Below are 15,575 nucleotides of genomic sequence, written 5' to 3' on the forward strand. Positions count from 1 at the left end.
GCTTCTCTCAAACAAGATTTACGTTGGACTCTTAAAGCTTGTTCACGATCATTGCTTTCCATTTCCTTTGCCTGATCAGGGGCGAGATTATCTGGACCCCCAGTCGCCTGTCTCTCGGCAGCGCGAGGTTCGTTGGCGGCGGGAATCTATCTTCCAGTCGCTTGTCAATGAGATTTCCCCTTGAAGCCACCACATGCGGCCGGGAAATCCAGGTGCAGGGATGCGCTGTCAGCAGGAAAAGACGATCCCAATGGCTGGAGAATTCCAGCCCAGGTATCTCTCACACTTGGCCACACCACCTTCGTCAGAGACTATCTCCAGTTCCACTTGTCACATATGGATTCCAACTGAATTCAACCTTTGGTGTTTTAAATATACCTATGCTGACAGACATCTCCCAACATTCCTCAGACAGCTTTTCTCATTACTTACTGAAGTCCACATTCAACGCTTTGCGCCATCACATGATCACACTTTACCTCTTTCTTCAGCAGCACTGACTCACTATCACAACGCTATGCCTGGTCTGCAGCTTCACTTCATCCTTCATCTCATTCAAGGCTTTAACAAAAAAACATTTTTTCTTCCTTTCTGATGCAAAGGATCACAAGCTTGAATAATTCATGGGTTGATGGGTCACATGGTGGCACAGTGGTCAGCACTTCTGCCTCACATTCTAGGGACCTGGGTTCAATTCCAGCCTTGGATCACTGTCTCTGTAGAGTTTGTACATTCTCCCTGTGTCGACTCAGTTTTCCTCCGGTTACTCCGGTTTCCTCCCACAGTTTAAAGATGTGCAGGTGAAGTGGGTTGACCACTTTAATTTGCCCCTCAGTGCCCAGGAAGTTGCCGGTTGGGTTATGGGGTTACGTATGATGGGGGGGAGTGGGAATAGGTAGAGTGCTGATTCGCAAGGGCTGGTGCAGACTTGATGGGCTGAATGGCCTCCTTATTAACTGTATGGATCCTATGATAAGCACCTCTTCTTTCACGGGTAGTTCTCTACACAGATGCTGCCTTATCTGCAATATATTTCCAGAATATTCTGTTTTAATTCTGAAATTAAAGAACTGTTCTATAAACGTGTAGGAACATTGACAATTCAGCACCCTAGCCTGTTCTGTCATTGAGTTAAATATTGGGTTGACCTTTGTCCCAGCTCCATTATATGTTGATTCCTGTCCCTTCCCATTGAACTAAATCAATAAATTTCAATCTTGAAATTTCAAACCTTGGAGCTCATGACAGCCAGCCAGGAACTTCAGTTATGTGAAAATCTTGGAAGAGTTGGAAATTTGAGAGGTATTCAAAATCATGACAGGTCTGGACAAAGTGGACAGAGAGAAACTGTTTCCACTCATGAAATGGCTGACAGTGCCAGTGCAATCATTGAAGATAATTGACAAAAGCGGCAATGGAGACATAAGCAGAATCGTTTGCATGCAACAAGTGGTTTAGATCTGGAATGCATTGAACGCATTGCTTGATGCTGGGATGGAGGTCGGTTCAATCAAGGCATTCAATAGGGAATAGGATCATTATCTGAAAAGGAAGAATGTGCAAGGTTACAGGGAGAAGGCAGGGGACCGACACTGGGTGCAGTCTGTTCAGCACTCTGTTCAAAGAGCCGGTACAGACAGAACACCTCAAATGGCCTTTTTCTCTGCAGCAGAATTCTGTAATTAGTAACCTCTCACTTTTCTGTGTTATCCGAATATTGGATAAACGTATTTCTCCCCACACACAACACAACACTAAATTATCAGGTATAAACTGTTGGCAAAACATTATCTAGTGTCAGATTGCTGCTCCAGGCCAACATTTACCTCTCAGACGGGGTCATTTCTCTGGGGTAGAGCCATGAATGTTCCGTGAATTAGAAGATAGAGTTGGTAATCTTTGATTATGCTGTCAGTTCCAGATACATAACATGTGGCACCATCAATTATATGAGTTTCGGATCTGCTAATCTGGCGAGTTTACCTTTTTCTACTGATGCTGTCAAACATAGATATCATGAGTAGTGATACCAGAACAATAAAGTGTTGATTTTGAGGTGCGCCATGCAGTTAGTCCACTTCCTAATTCAAGTACTGAGAAACACAAAAGTCTGAATACCGTTTACATCATACGTGTATGAATGTGTCAGACTTTTAGTACAACATGATCGTTGTGCTTTTTTAATTAACTCATTGATGATGGAAACATTGGGTGGAACTTTGGTGTGGCAATCTTGGATTGTCTGTTGTATACCTAATTCAACTTTCCTTTTGACTTTCAATTGATGTATCACCTGTTTATGCTGCAGCCTCAAGTTCTACAAGGATACCGAAGTAAGGAATTAGTACAAGTGGATGTTCACAACATTTATTTAAATGTAATGGGCTTGTTTTCAAGTGAGCGAACAAAAACTGGAAGATTAAAACCATATATTTAGTTAATGAGGACATTTCATCGCAGGGACTCCCACTTGGAGTCGATTGACTGTTTATGTAATGTGTCCTGTTTACACCACTGGCTGAGACTTGTCAGTTTAACGTCTCTGCTCAACCACAACTAAAAGAATTAATGTTCAAACTATCAATGCAGGATGCATTTAACAGTTTTATGCTGTTAGGTTTCTGCCTTATTTAAGTTAATATTATACAAGTAACGCAACAGACCATACTGTTCAACTGACTTTTGTTTGTGTTGATGTTCCACATCAACCTTTCCCCAAACTACTTTATCCACCTCCCTCTGCATATCCTTTCTATTCCTTTCCTCCCTTATGTTCTTATCTAAAGGCCTTTGCAAAGTTTCCCTTGTTATCTCCCTGTGGTGCAACCTCCACAATCTAACTTCTCTTTGGGTAAAGAAGTTACTCCTGATTTTTTTTTTAGTTGGATTCATTAGTTGACTTTATGGTCCTTGCTTTAGACTCCTCACAAGTGGTGATATCTTCTTAACAACTATCGTACCGAACTCCTAATAGGTCACCCTTCAGCCTTGTTATTTTTCTGCAGAAAAGAATCTCAGCCTGTTATAACCTCTGTGTTGTTCTTGTAAATCTTTTCCATTCTTTTCCAGTACCTCTTGGCTATGAGTTCCTATCTGTCATGATAAAGAGAAATTGCGTCTTAGGATGTATTCTTAAATCATTCAAAACCAGCTTGAGATAGTTTTGTATGAGGTCACCTCACATGTCAAATTCTACCAAAAACACTGAGACATATAAAATTCATTTCAAATCAGTGTAAATCATATTACAAATAAAGTATCTTTCATAAAATGAGCACTTCACAATGATGATGAGATCAGAGGCATTTGATATGTCACTGTGCTCAATATGTGAGTGATTTAAGCTCATTTATACTTTAAATTGATGACTTATCACTGAAATTGATTAGATTCTTGGACTAACCAGGCAAATGTATCGTTGATTCAGTCATTTTGTGTTATCAAGTGTCTTTAATGATTCTCAGCACCCCATTTACGGCATTTTAAAAAAATATTACCCGCAAATTACAGAGGCAAACAGTCAATTAATCCTGCTTTCTATTACTTTGAAAGGGCAACTGGGAACTCTCCCAATACAGGTACAGGTAAAACAACAAAAATTACAAATGCTGCAAATTGGAAATAGAAACAGGGAATGCTGAAACCACAGTAAACCAGTCAGCATCTGCACCCACATAAAATAGACAAACATTAAATGTAAGTTCTATCCACACTGGTAGCTGTAAAATAAAAGAGGAAAGAGGGAGAAGTGGCCTGTTTGTGAATGGCACTCTCCATTTGTGAGGGTCCTTCCTCTTTATTCCCTTATTTCTCATTTATTTTATTTTGCTGCAACATTTTGAACCATGGGTGATTTATGGACACATGACTTTAAGGCAGCCTTTATCTTTAATTCAAGCAGAAGGAAGCAGTGGACTGTGCCGTTAATTTAAGCAGAAGCCTGTGCTGGTTTGAACAGGAGGCCATAGTGACCGGCATCAATGACAGAGAATGGCTGGGACTCGGTTTGATCGATTTGGCTGGTGGTCAATCAATTGGCCCAAAAGGCTGTGCTCTGCCTGGTAACAGGTGCTGATTAGATCAGATTCTCCTGGAATGTTTTCCAGAGCCCCCAGGTTCCAGTTTTGATTCCGTTTGACTCCCAGCATCTTAGAGCGAACTCCTACTCTCTCTCCTCTCCATGTGTTTCCAGAAACGCTGTATTTCTGAGCTGTCAGAGAGCCTGGGTGAATCTGTTTTTGGAGATCTATTACCAGCTGCGCAGGCAAAGTTCAGAATCTGTTAACTCTGCCCAGAAAAGCTGGTGTAAATCAACTGTCTTCCTCCAGAAGGCCTTTTGCCTGTCAGTGCTACCTTTTCTACGCTATAGAGGCTAGAAGATTAAACACAAACTGAAGTGAAGGTTTGAGGAAACAAAGTATCTGCCCCTCCAGGAAAGGTGTAAGTATGGTGCTTTTAAAAACTGCAAGAAAACCAGTACGGGCTGCAAAACAAAGGCTGTAACTGTGAAGAAAGCATGTTAGGAACCATCATCTGAAGCAAAAACTCTTTCCTCTTTCACTTAAGTTTATTTTTCCCTTTTCCACCTCTTTGTGTTCTTCTGTCTTCTCTCTGTGTGTAGAGGGTGAGGGGGCAAGTTAAAGGAGGAATTAGGCACTTATTAATATTTAACCAACTGTGCCTTCTGCATATTTCTTCATTATTCTTGTTATAAATAGACAGTAGTTGTGTTTCAACTTACAAACCTGGTGACTGTAATTATTGGGCAGCCAGGGGCCAAAGGTTTGGGGTATTTCTATCACAATTATTGGTTAATTCACTTGTGTTGTGTCTCCGTGACGAGTGTGGCTGGAATTGACTGTGCACTTGCCTTGGGTGTCCATTTAATATATCCTTTTTATCTGAATTATCTTATAACTTTACCCTGCCTTTTTCGCTATTTTCACATCACTTTGTCCTTTTAGTTGCTTTTCACTGTTTTGTTGTGATGGTCATTAGAGATCATCCTCTAGCTTTAAAAAGAAAATGTGAACTAGATATACAAACTATCTCATGGCAGTCAGCAACTTTCCCCAAAGTTCAGACTTTCACAACTTGGTGACCCTATTGATATATTCACTCGCGATTTATTTGTCAAAACTGATTCTGACAACACATAGGTTACATAAAGTGTGAAGAATCAAACTTAGGCCCGATTGTAAAACGTAGACCGAAATTTGTGACAGCAAGTAACCCAGACTATGAAGGAATTATGAGTTAATGAGGTATGCACAACTGCTGGCACCACCCAAAATAGCTGGTGCAGACTTATTATCAGCTGTCCAATACAGGCTTTGAGGACAGGACAGAGAAGGTTTTCGAGAATGGTTCCAGGAAGGTAGGATCGCAGTTAAGTGGTGCGATGGAAAAGCTGGGGTTATTCTCCTTAGTGCAGATAAGGTAAAGAAGAAATTTGTTTGAAGTACTTAAAATTATGAAGAGTTTAGATGAGTAAAAGAAGAATTACTTTTTCCAATGGTTGAAGGGGTGATAACGAGAGGTTACAGATTTAAAGTGATTGGCAAGAAAAGCAGGAGCAACTGAAAGAATAAGTATTTTGCACAATGAATGGTTAGTATTAGGATCCTGGACAAGAACCCAACTATTTTCAATTTGTAAAACTGTGAGGAAATGTTGTTGCACCACAACAGTGATAACACTGACCAATAGATATATTTTATATTAAACCAAACTTTAATTTAATCACAGAATTAACCACATTAGCAACAAAGAAATAAATGTACAGTTAATAGTTACAACAGGTCTTCAGTGAAGAATGAGCAACCTTAACTTACTTTCTAAACCTGCCACTATATTTCAATGTAGCAAACCAATATAATATAAATACAACTCATGAATAAAGTTAACAACCAGGATTTTACATACCTTTCTCTGTGTAGAATCTTTGGAAAGCACCTTTCAGGATCAAACTGAAACACCTCTGTTCAGATTAGAGTTCTAGAACCTACTGACTCTTCAGACAGGTCTGGCTCCTCCCATTAACTATATCATCTGGACCCAAAGCATAAGGTATTATTTTGTCTCTTCTTAGAAGGTATTCTTTGACTTATTTAGCCAGGACCAAACACAAAAACCCTCATAAATTATCTACACCCCAGGGGTCCTTCAAACCATAAAATTATTCCATTTGCTAGGCATCTATAAACAAGTAAATGGTTCTCACGATCGATGGCAGAATATTTCACATGCAAACCAATGATTACCTCACTTTTTTGACAGCTTAACCACCACTCTCCAGTCATACTGTCTGGAGGCATCTGAAACCAGGTTTTCTTAACATTACTGCAAAATGTACAAAATATGACAATTTCTTACTTTCATCACATTACAATTTGGAATACACTGGGCTGGATTCTTTGCTACCTGCTGCCTTGGCGAAGTTCCTGATGCGGCTGAGAATCCAGCATTACCCACAAAACGAGATTGGTGCCGGTCACTGATCCCGTTCTGCTGCTCCAATTCCCCTCTGCCACCAGCATAGAGGTTTGCGACCCATGCCAGCAGGAACATGCAAATGGGTCAATTTGACAGGCTAGGCACAAGATTCACCAAGCCTGCATGAATCTCCAATCCACTTGGCTGGGATTTATGTGGACAAGAATAAGTGCAGGCATTTCCCAGCATTGCCCTGGTGCTGTGAACCTCACTGTGGGCCAAGGGGGTAACTCTTTTCGGGAGTTGCCCTCAAGGTCCATTGGAGGACACCACTCCCTTCATAATGCAAATGCTGCTCATCCCAACAGACCCCCCACCCCCGCTGCCCTTGAAACCCCTCCATAAGAGGGCACGCACAAAGAAACACCCACATTACAGAGACCATCACCAGAAGCCCCCCATAAGAAAATCCCCCACCAGAAACCTCCATAAGAGAGCTGTCATCAGAAAGCCCCCCATTACAGAGACCCCCACCAACCCCCCACCATAAGAGAGCCCACAGCAGGGACCTCCCCATTAGAGAAACCCTCACCAGAAACCCCTCCATTAGGGAGATGCCTCCCAAATGGAGGCTTCAGCCCTGTCTGCTAGGGTTCAATAGGGGATTTCAAAAGAGGAATGGATAGGTCCTGGATGGAGACATAAAATTGCTGGGATATAGGAAAAAGGCAGGGAAGTAGACTGTCATATCAAAAAGCTCATTCTCTTCCAGTTTCCAGTTCTTCCAAGAGTCTACATCCAAAATATCATCTTGACCTTTCTGTTTCATGCACTAATGCATCTGCAGTGTAGTTGCTCAATTTTTTCAGGAAAACAGGTTGGTTTGCCCTTTACGATTCTGATTCATTTAATCTACTTAGAAGTGTCAAATGTTTCCTAAATATAGAACTGGCAATGCACATAACATTAAAGAGAATTAACCACGAGTGATTAATTGAGTCAGCAGCTTATAGCCACTTCAACTATTTTTAAACCATTTATTTCGAAATCATTGGGGGAGATCCTGACTGTGCGATATTTGTATTTATTGCACTGACTTCAACAGAAATTAAAATCGTGAGAGACAAAACGGTCTGTTGATTTGTTATCACTCATTTTACAATATTGTAAAATATCAAATACTACTCGTTTGTCATACAATCATGTTTTATTGTTCATGAAACACCAACAATGAGTCGCTTCTGGAATTTCGCCATTGTGTCTCAGGTAGATCTGAAATATTGCCCCTCACTATTGAGTTTTGTAGATTGCTGCTCCCTGAATATTAAGCTTAATCCATTTTACTTTCAAGAAATGGACCTAATCTGTTCTGGAGTCAGTACTGAGGTGGTTCTGACATTAATAAAAGAAAAGGAAAACTTGCATTTTAGAGCACCCATCACATCCTCTGGATATATCAAAGCAGTTGGCAGTCAATCTGTTGCTTTAAAGTGAACTAATTATCATTTTGTCCAGTAATGTTGTAACTGTGTTGGATCTGTTCTATTTTTAGGTTTTGCCTGACCTTCTCCAACTTCAAAGCATTATCCTTACAGAACGATCAGTTAACACTTACGTTTTTGGTGTGAAAATGAACGGAAGATTAATTTTAAATTATTTTAAACTACAGAAATTACTTGCACAAAATCCATTAATAACAAAACATTTCAATGTTATAACTTCCCCTCTGAATGTCGTGTTATTGTACACAAAGGGTTAAAATTATGATGCAATTTAATAAGTGGACAGAGACTGGAATTGCAAAAGAGCAGATTACAACGCACAACGTATAATTTTTACTTAATTTACTGAAAGAGTAGAATTGTTTTACAGGCTTTGGGACCCCATTGTCGAGACAACTCAAAGATCTCCAGCCCACATTTGTAGGGAGGGAGATTGGGCGAAGAATCTTCCCTGAGAGCAAGCTCCAAATTAGTCACCTCCATTCGTGCCAACCCAAAAAGGGCAGCGGGTAGCTCCCTATGCTGCCTGTCCAATCACAGAAGAATGCAACGGGGCCTCAAAATGGGGGCACACTTGGAGGCAAGGATGTAAAAGTTTGAGAGGGGTAAGCCATTAGTCCCCTCAGATCTGGCAGAAGATCCGGACCTCAGAGGCATCCTGATGGTGCTGCCTTTTTGGGCACAGAGCCTCTGGGGTGAATTCTCCGCCATCCGCTGGCTGAAGTGGTTTTTACAATCCGGCAGAAATTAAACGTTGGGATCAAAACGCCGATTCCGTTGAGATGCTCTGGTCCACCGCCAGCAGCTGCAGCAGGCTACACACCCTGTGCCACGGTGAAGATGAAAATGGGTCATTTGAACCCTTTTGCATCCGATTAATGGGACAGAAGCCTGATTCTCCACGCCATCGTGATGCTCCAGCCACCTTGGCCGGGATTCACGCGGGTGTGGATTGGTGCAAATATTTTCAAGCGTGGCCCCGGCACAGTGGGTCAAGATGCTACGGTTCGGAGCTTAACACCAGGTGGCGGGAACATATCCAGGAGCTGTTCCAATTTGGCTCCCCTCTATTTTACAAGCTTCACCGGCTCCAAGCCCAACATCACGGGACCAGGAAAATACAGCCCAAAACCTTAAAAGCGTGCATGATATCATATATGTATCTAAAATTCCTCTATCTGATTATCATCAAGATAGCTAACAAAGGAATTTATTACGATGGGCTTATAGATTTGTTCCTAATATCACACTGCGGCTTGTGATCAATACCCTAGTGTTTTCTACTTCTAGATCTACATACATCTTGCATCTTTCAGAGCACCGCTCCTTCCTCAGGTGAATGAAATGTTCAGGATGCTCTTTAGGAATTTTGAAATGATTGTGCAGAATTATGCAGCAGCAGGATATTTTACTCCAGGTTGGACCTGGAGTAACCAAAGATAGCTGTCAAAACTTTCAACATCAGCGAGGCAGAAAAGGGGCATTATCAAATGCCAGGTATAAACCCACAGATCTTCATTCAGATAAAGAAGAATATTAAGTGGAAGATATTATCAGTAAACTTTGCAATATTGCTCATTTTACAAGCCCCATCGACCTTTGGGAAAAATATCACTTGCTGGTTTTTGTCACCCACTTTATCACATTTAAAACAAAACAAATATCTCTGCCTTGCCCTCTGCATTCTGCTCAATTGCACTGGCACAGACTAATATTGCCTGGGCTGCACTATTGATCAAAAACTTGCTTCTCCTGTTAGTCAGGGTAAAGATACACAATTTCCCATCAGTGCAGGAGTATATTGGTGCTCACAAGTGCCACAAAATGATTCATGTACTTGTCTAACAGCGTGAACTGTCTGTTCTTCTGGTCATGTTGCCAATCTATCAAATCATATCAAACCATATCTGAAACCAGCTGGCTCACAATAATCGAGCCTCATGATCTCTCACACTTTATTCTGCTGAACACAATTATTAGAAACCACCATTATTTATTCTGTGTACATCTCATGAGATATATTTCATAACTTTTAACATCTCCATCTGCAAATTTAGTGAAGCAAGTAGGGAATCAAATGTTCTTAAAAGAGTTGAATCGCAACAGATATCTAATTAGAACCTGAGGGAAGGCATGGTGGTGCAGTGGTTAGCACTGTTGCCACATGCGCCAAGGACCCGGGTTCAATTCAGGCCCCAGGTCATTGTCCGTGTGGAGTTTGCACATTCTCCAAGAGTGTTCGTGGGTCTCACCCCCCATAACCCAAAGATGTGCAGGGTAGCTGAATTGGCCACGCTAAATTGCCCCTTAAATTGGAAAAAAATAACTGGGTATTCTGAGTTTATTTAAAAAAAAAAAAAATTAAAACCTAATCTATCATATGAGTTAAGACTGGGAAGTGTTCATCGGGTCTTTCTGTTTCTCTGATGCTCTGAGGGATCAAGTGTCCATGATTTCCTCTTGTAATCGAAAACTCTAACTACAGGTCTTGGGGCATATACTCGTGCATTGTTCCAAGTTTAAGTGTGTATTACAGCTTCATAGGGAAAGATGATGTGTGTACACCCCCATATTCATTTTGTTTCAGCAGGAGGTATATTTCACTCCCTCCAAGTCTTGGAAATACCCTTGATGTCCTCCCAACTTAAAACAAATTTTCGCTGTTATTCGCACTGTTATTCTCTTAGCGCTCTGCTGCACTCCACTCTTGTTCTGAAGTTATTTTATCCAATAGATTAGAATTTACAGTACAGAAGGAGGTCATTCAGCCAATCACGTCAGCACCGACCCTTGGAAAGAGCACCCTACTCAAGCCCACACCTCCACCCTATCCCCGTAAACCCACCCTGAGGGCAATTTAGCATGGCCAATCCACCTAACCCGCATGCCTTATATCATCATGCAAATTATTTCACAATTAATTCAATAATCTTTATTGTCACAAGTATGCTTACATTAACACTGCAATTAAGTTACTGTGAAAAGCCCCGAGTCGCCACATTCCAGCGCCTGTTCGGGTACACAGAGGGAGAATTCAGAATGTCTAAATTGCCTAACAGCACATCTTTCGGGACTTATGGGAGGAAAATGGAGTACCCGGAGGAAACCCACACAGATACAGGGAGAACCTGCAGACTGCACACAGACAGTGACCCAAGCGGGAATTAAACTTGGGACCCTGGAGCTGTGAAGCAACAGTGCTACCCACTGTGCTACCGTGCTGCCCATTTACAATTATGAAAATGAACCAATATAATTCAGCACTGAATAGCAATGAGTTCACAGCCTTTTTGCCTAACTTTCTGTCTATTACCCAATTGCTTTGCAGGTCTAGCGAATATGTATATCCCCATTTTTTCTGTGTGCTATGGAATTTTAATGGATCTGAATTCTTGAACTTGTTTGGGGCAGGTTGGAAGTGCATAGGCACTTGTCAGCACAATGTCAATCTCTATCCATAGTGTGAACACCCCTTCAATATGAATACTGGCAATTTTGCTCAAAACGGCATTCTCAACAATGAGCGTAAACAAATTCTGGTAAGAGATTTTCAAATTGTGCTGAGTGTTCAGTAAACACAAATCTTTCCTTTAGCAAAGACTTTATAATTTAGTTGCAAGCAATGGGCTTTGTCTGATGGGAGCATGGATTTGAGACAGGACTGGAATAATGTAACCTGGATTCTGCACCCTTGACTGCTCTATGTTCGGAATATGGGGAGAATTATGCTCTGTGCAGATGAGAACTTTGCACTTATATTTCCCTCAGATCCCTTCAAAAGGACAACCAGATGAGCAAAATTGAAAAAATATGTCATCTGGAAATTGCTTTGAGCAGATATAGATAAATGTTTAACAAATGCTCAGATCAAATGCCCCTCTGCTACTTTAATACTAATCTTTAATAATAATAATCTTTATTGTCACAAGTAGGCTTACATTAACACTGCAATGAAGTTACTGTGAAAAGTCCCTAGCCGCCACATTCTGGTGCCTGTTCGGTTACACAGAGGGAGAATTCAGAATGTCAAAATTACCTAACAGCATGTCTTTCGGGGCTTGTGGGAGGAAACAGGAGCACCACGAGGAAAGCCATGCTGACACAAAGAGAACGTGTAGACACCACACTGACAGTGACGCAAGCTGGGAATGAAGCGAACCTGGGACCCTGGAGTTGTGAAGCAACAGTGCTAACCATCAAGCCAAATGACGAAGGTGCAGCAGTCCAAAAACTTGTGATGCGAGACTTCTTACTGGAACTTGGGTGAAGTTTGCACATTATCCCCATGTCTGCGTGGATTTCCTCAGGGATGCTCTGGTTTCCTCCCACAGTCCAAAGATGTGTGGGTTAGATGGATTGGCCATATTCCATGCGTGGGGGTTAAGGTGATAAGGCAGGGAAGTGGACCTGGGTGGAGTGCCCTTTTGTAGGGTTGGTACCCCTTCAAAATTGGCTACCAAATTCTCTTACATCACAGCACTTCAAACAAGCACTTGAATAGCTGTGAAGCACTTTGGGGTGCCCTGGGTGGGGGGCGGGGGTGGATTTATTTTCTTTGACTTCTGAACAAAGAGGTCCAATAACCCTTGTCCTCTTTACATCAGACACGCACACTGTGCCTTCCTACCTGCTTCCACAATGACGGAGATCTGATCCTCTCCTTCTTGGTACGGCCTGCAGGCGAAGTACACAATGATGGTGAAACGATCCCCCCGTCTCACAATGAGCCGGCTGCAACCGAAATCTGCGGTCCTGTGGGCCTGGCCATTGGACTCACACTGGAAATCTGTAGTTGCCACAGCCAGAGCTAAAGGAAAGAACCAAGGAAAAAAGGTCACAGCAAAGGGAATCCGCAATTATTCATAAATTCAGTTTTAACAATTGAAAAGCATCAATTATTCCATTCCCTTCAATTTTGAACAGTAACAATTTCTACGACCCTGAACCAGCAATGTGTCAGTGACAATGAGCGTTTCAGAACTTTGGACTCTCGTTCCTTCCATCGGATTGAGATGCCAAGTTCACAAATTATTTCCTGCACCTTTGCCACTGCAGCAACTACATCCATCCATTCATTCACTCCAACTTTCGCTGCTCCTTACAAGTTCCCTGACCTTGTGCCATCTTCTCTCTCCCCTGTGATGCTCTCAGCTCTCCTCACACCCGGGCGCCCTCTGTCCCAACTCTTAATTTCCACTGATCGCTTTGCAAACTTTTATAGTCCACCCAAGCACGTCACATCGAAGCATCCCGCAAATCAAAAGCACCAGGGAGCCGCGGAGTGTGATATTCGACATATGCAAATTTAAGGGCGGTTGAGGTGATGAAGGAGTTTTTTTCGCCCTACTCCCTACCTTCTCTATTTTCAGCAAATAGAGTAAGAAGTCTTACAACACCAGGTTAAAGTCCAACAGGTTTGGACCTGTTGGACTTTAAACTGGTGTTGTAAGACTTCTTACTGTGCTCACCCCATCTCCACATCAGCAAATACAGCAGAGCTCCCTCTGTGGGCACAGGTCATTCCACGGGCGTCAAATGCAGCAACACCTGTTGCTGAAAATCCCTGAAGTTTGCTGAATGACTCAGCGTCAGCAGTTCCTGTGGCGGGTGAAAGGTGATTTTATCAAATCGCTTGACATGAAAGAAAAGACGGCGAACAAACTGGAAAATGTGTGAAATCAGCCCTCAGAAGGAACCTAATTTCAAGTGAGGGGCCCGGACTGTACCACTAGGCACAGCTGCACAGCTAATTTGTGCCCCGCCAAATTTCCAGCAGACATTGCAGTCACCCTGGGCAAAACGGCCTCTGATCTTCAGCATTCCACACAACCGATGCAAATTGGCCCCACGCAAAATAGTATAATTTTGCAGAGATGTTCTTTCCCACCTCATCTCAATTGTAAACAATTTATTTATAGCCCTTACCACTGAAATCCACTACTTTATATTTGTGTCTACTTCTTTCCTTCCAACTGATCAGGCAGGGGAAGATCTGGTCATCAGTATCTCTGCCATGGGTCAAACATTTGGAAAAGCAAAGCCCGCCTTGCCCATTCGGGTGTTGTTGGGAATAGCTCAGTAGCTAGCCCACTTGCCTCTGCGCCTTCGAGTCCTGGCGGTGTGGGATGGCTTCAATGGAAATTCCCCTTGTCAGCAGGAGGAACAGAGAATCCCACCGTCAGCGAATGGTGCGCCTCCTCCCGCTGCCGAGGAACTTGCGGCTGGGAGGTCAGAGGATCCTGCCTGCCCCTTCGGCGATGTGGAAGAGAACGTTGCCATGGTAATGTTTTGAAGAACAGGGGAGTCATCCCAGTGTCCAGGACAATACTTATCGCTCAATCAACATCACAAAAAAAAACAGATTATCTGGCCTTTCTTACATTGTTGCTTGTGGGAGCTTACTGTGTGCCTATTGGCTGATTTTTGTTAATATCTATTCCTTCACGGGCTGTGCACATTGGCTGGGCCAGCATTTAGTGACATCCTTAATTGCCTTTGAGAAGCTGCCTTCTTGAACCTCTGCAGGCCAAGTGCAGATAACCCCCCCCCCCCCCAGTGCTGTTAGCAAGGGAGTTCTAGGATATTCAACCAGCCAATTTATGATGAGATTAGGCTTCAAAAATACTTCATTAACTTTGAAGTGCTCTGGGACGTCCTGAGGCCATGAAAGGTACACAAATCATTCCTCAGCGATAACGGATCACTTCAGTGTTGACCCCTGTAAATTTGTAACAAATATTTTGTCGAAGTTATGATTCAATCAAAAAATAGAGCCCACCATTTCTGACAAACAACACGCACCACACACCTGCAATGCAAACAACACTGTCATAATTTCAGCGTAAAAGTTCTGATAATTCAAAACTCTAACATCAATGGTCGGGGAATTACTGGAAAAAACTATGAGGGTCAGAATTAATCTCTATTCGAGAGGTAAGGATTGATCAAGGAAAGCCAGCATGGCTTTATCAAGGGGAACTCTTGGGCGCGATTTAATGGTCATGTTGCACTTGACCACTGCGGATGGAGTGCGTGGGCAGGGCGTGTCGGATGGCAGGGGATGTGGGTGGGGTAGGGAGGAGCAATGAAAGGAGGGATGGGGGGGAGCAATAGAGGAGGGGGTACCAATGGGGGGAGGGGAGAGCAATGAGGTAATGGAGGATCGGGCTGGGTGATACTGCTGATTGTCAATCTCTCGCCCTCTCACAATTCTTCACAGAATGGATGATATCATGGACCCCGTGGAAGCTGCCCAGGTTAATACTGCTTGCAGACCAGGCGGCCGGGCACTGGAGTAGAAGGTGGTAGCAGCATCAACATAGATTTGAGTCAGCGGCCTCTGTGCAAGGCCCCTCCCCACATCCTGAGGACCCAGCTACCTATCAAGCTAGTAAGGGACCCACAGGGAGAGGCCATCGACGGCACAAAGTGTACATTTATTGCTGATCATTCGAGCAGATGATGGACCGTGTGTACCGCAGGAGGCTCTGCCTCAACAAGGGGATGGTGCGGCACCTGTGCCATGTCCTTAAGGACTTGGCGCCACATGGAAGAGGAGGATATTCACTCCTGGTGGCCATCAAGATTACCACAGCCATGAGCATCGATGCCACAGGATCATTCCAGGGCTCGAGCAGG

Source organism: Scyliorhinus canicula, chromosome 7 (assembly GCF_902713615.1).
Source record: "Scyliorhinus canicula chromosome 7, sScyCan1.1, whole genome shotgun sequence".
NCBI lineage: Eukaryota > Metazoa > Chordata > Chondrichthyes > Carcharhiniformes > Scyliorhinidae > Scyliorhinus > Scyliorhinus canicula.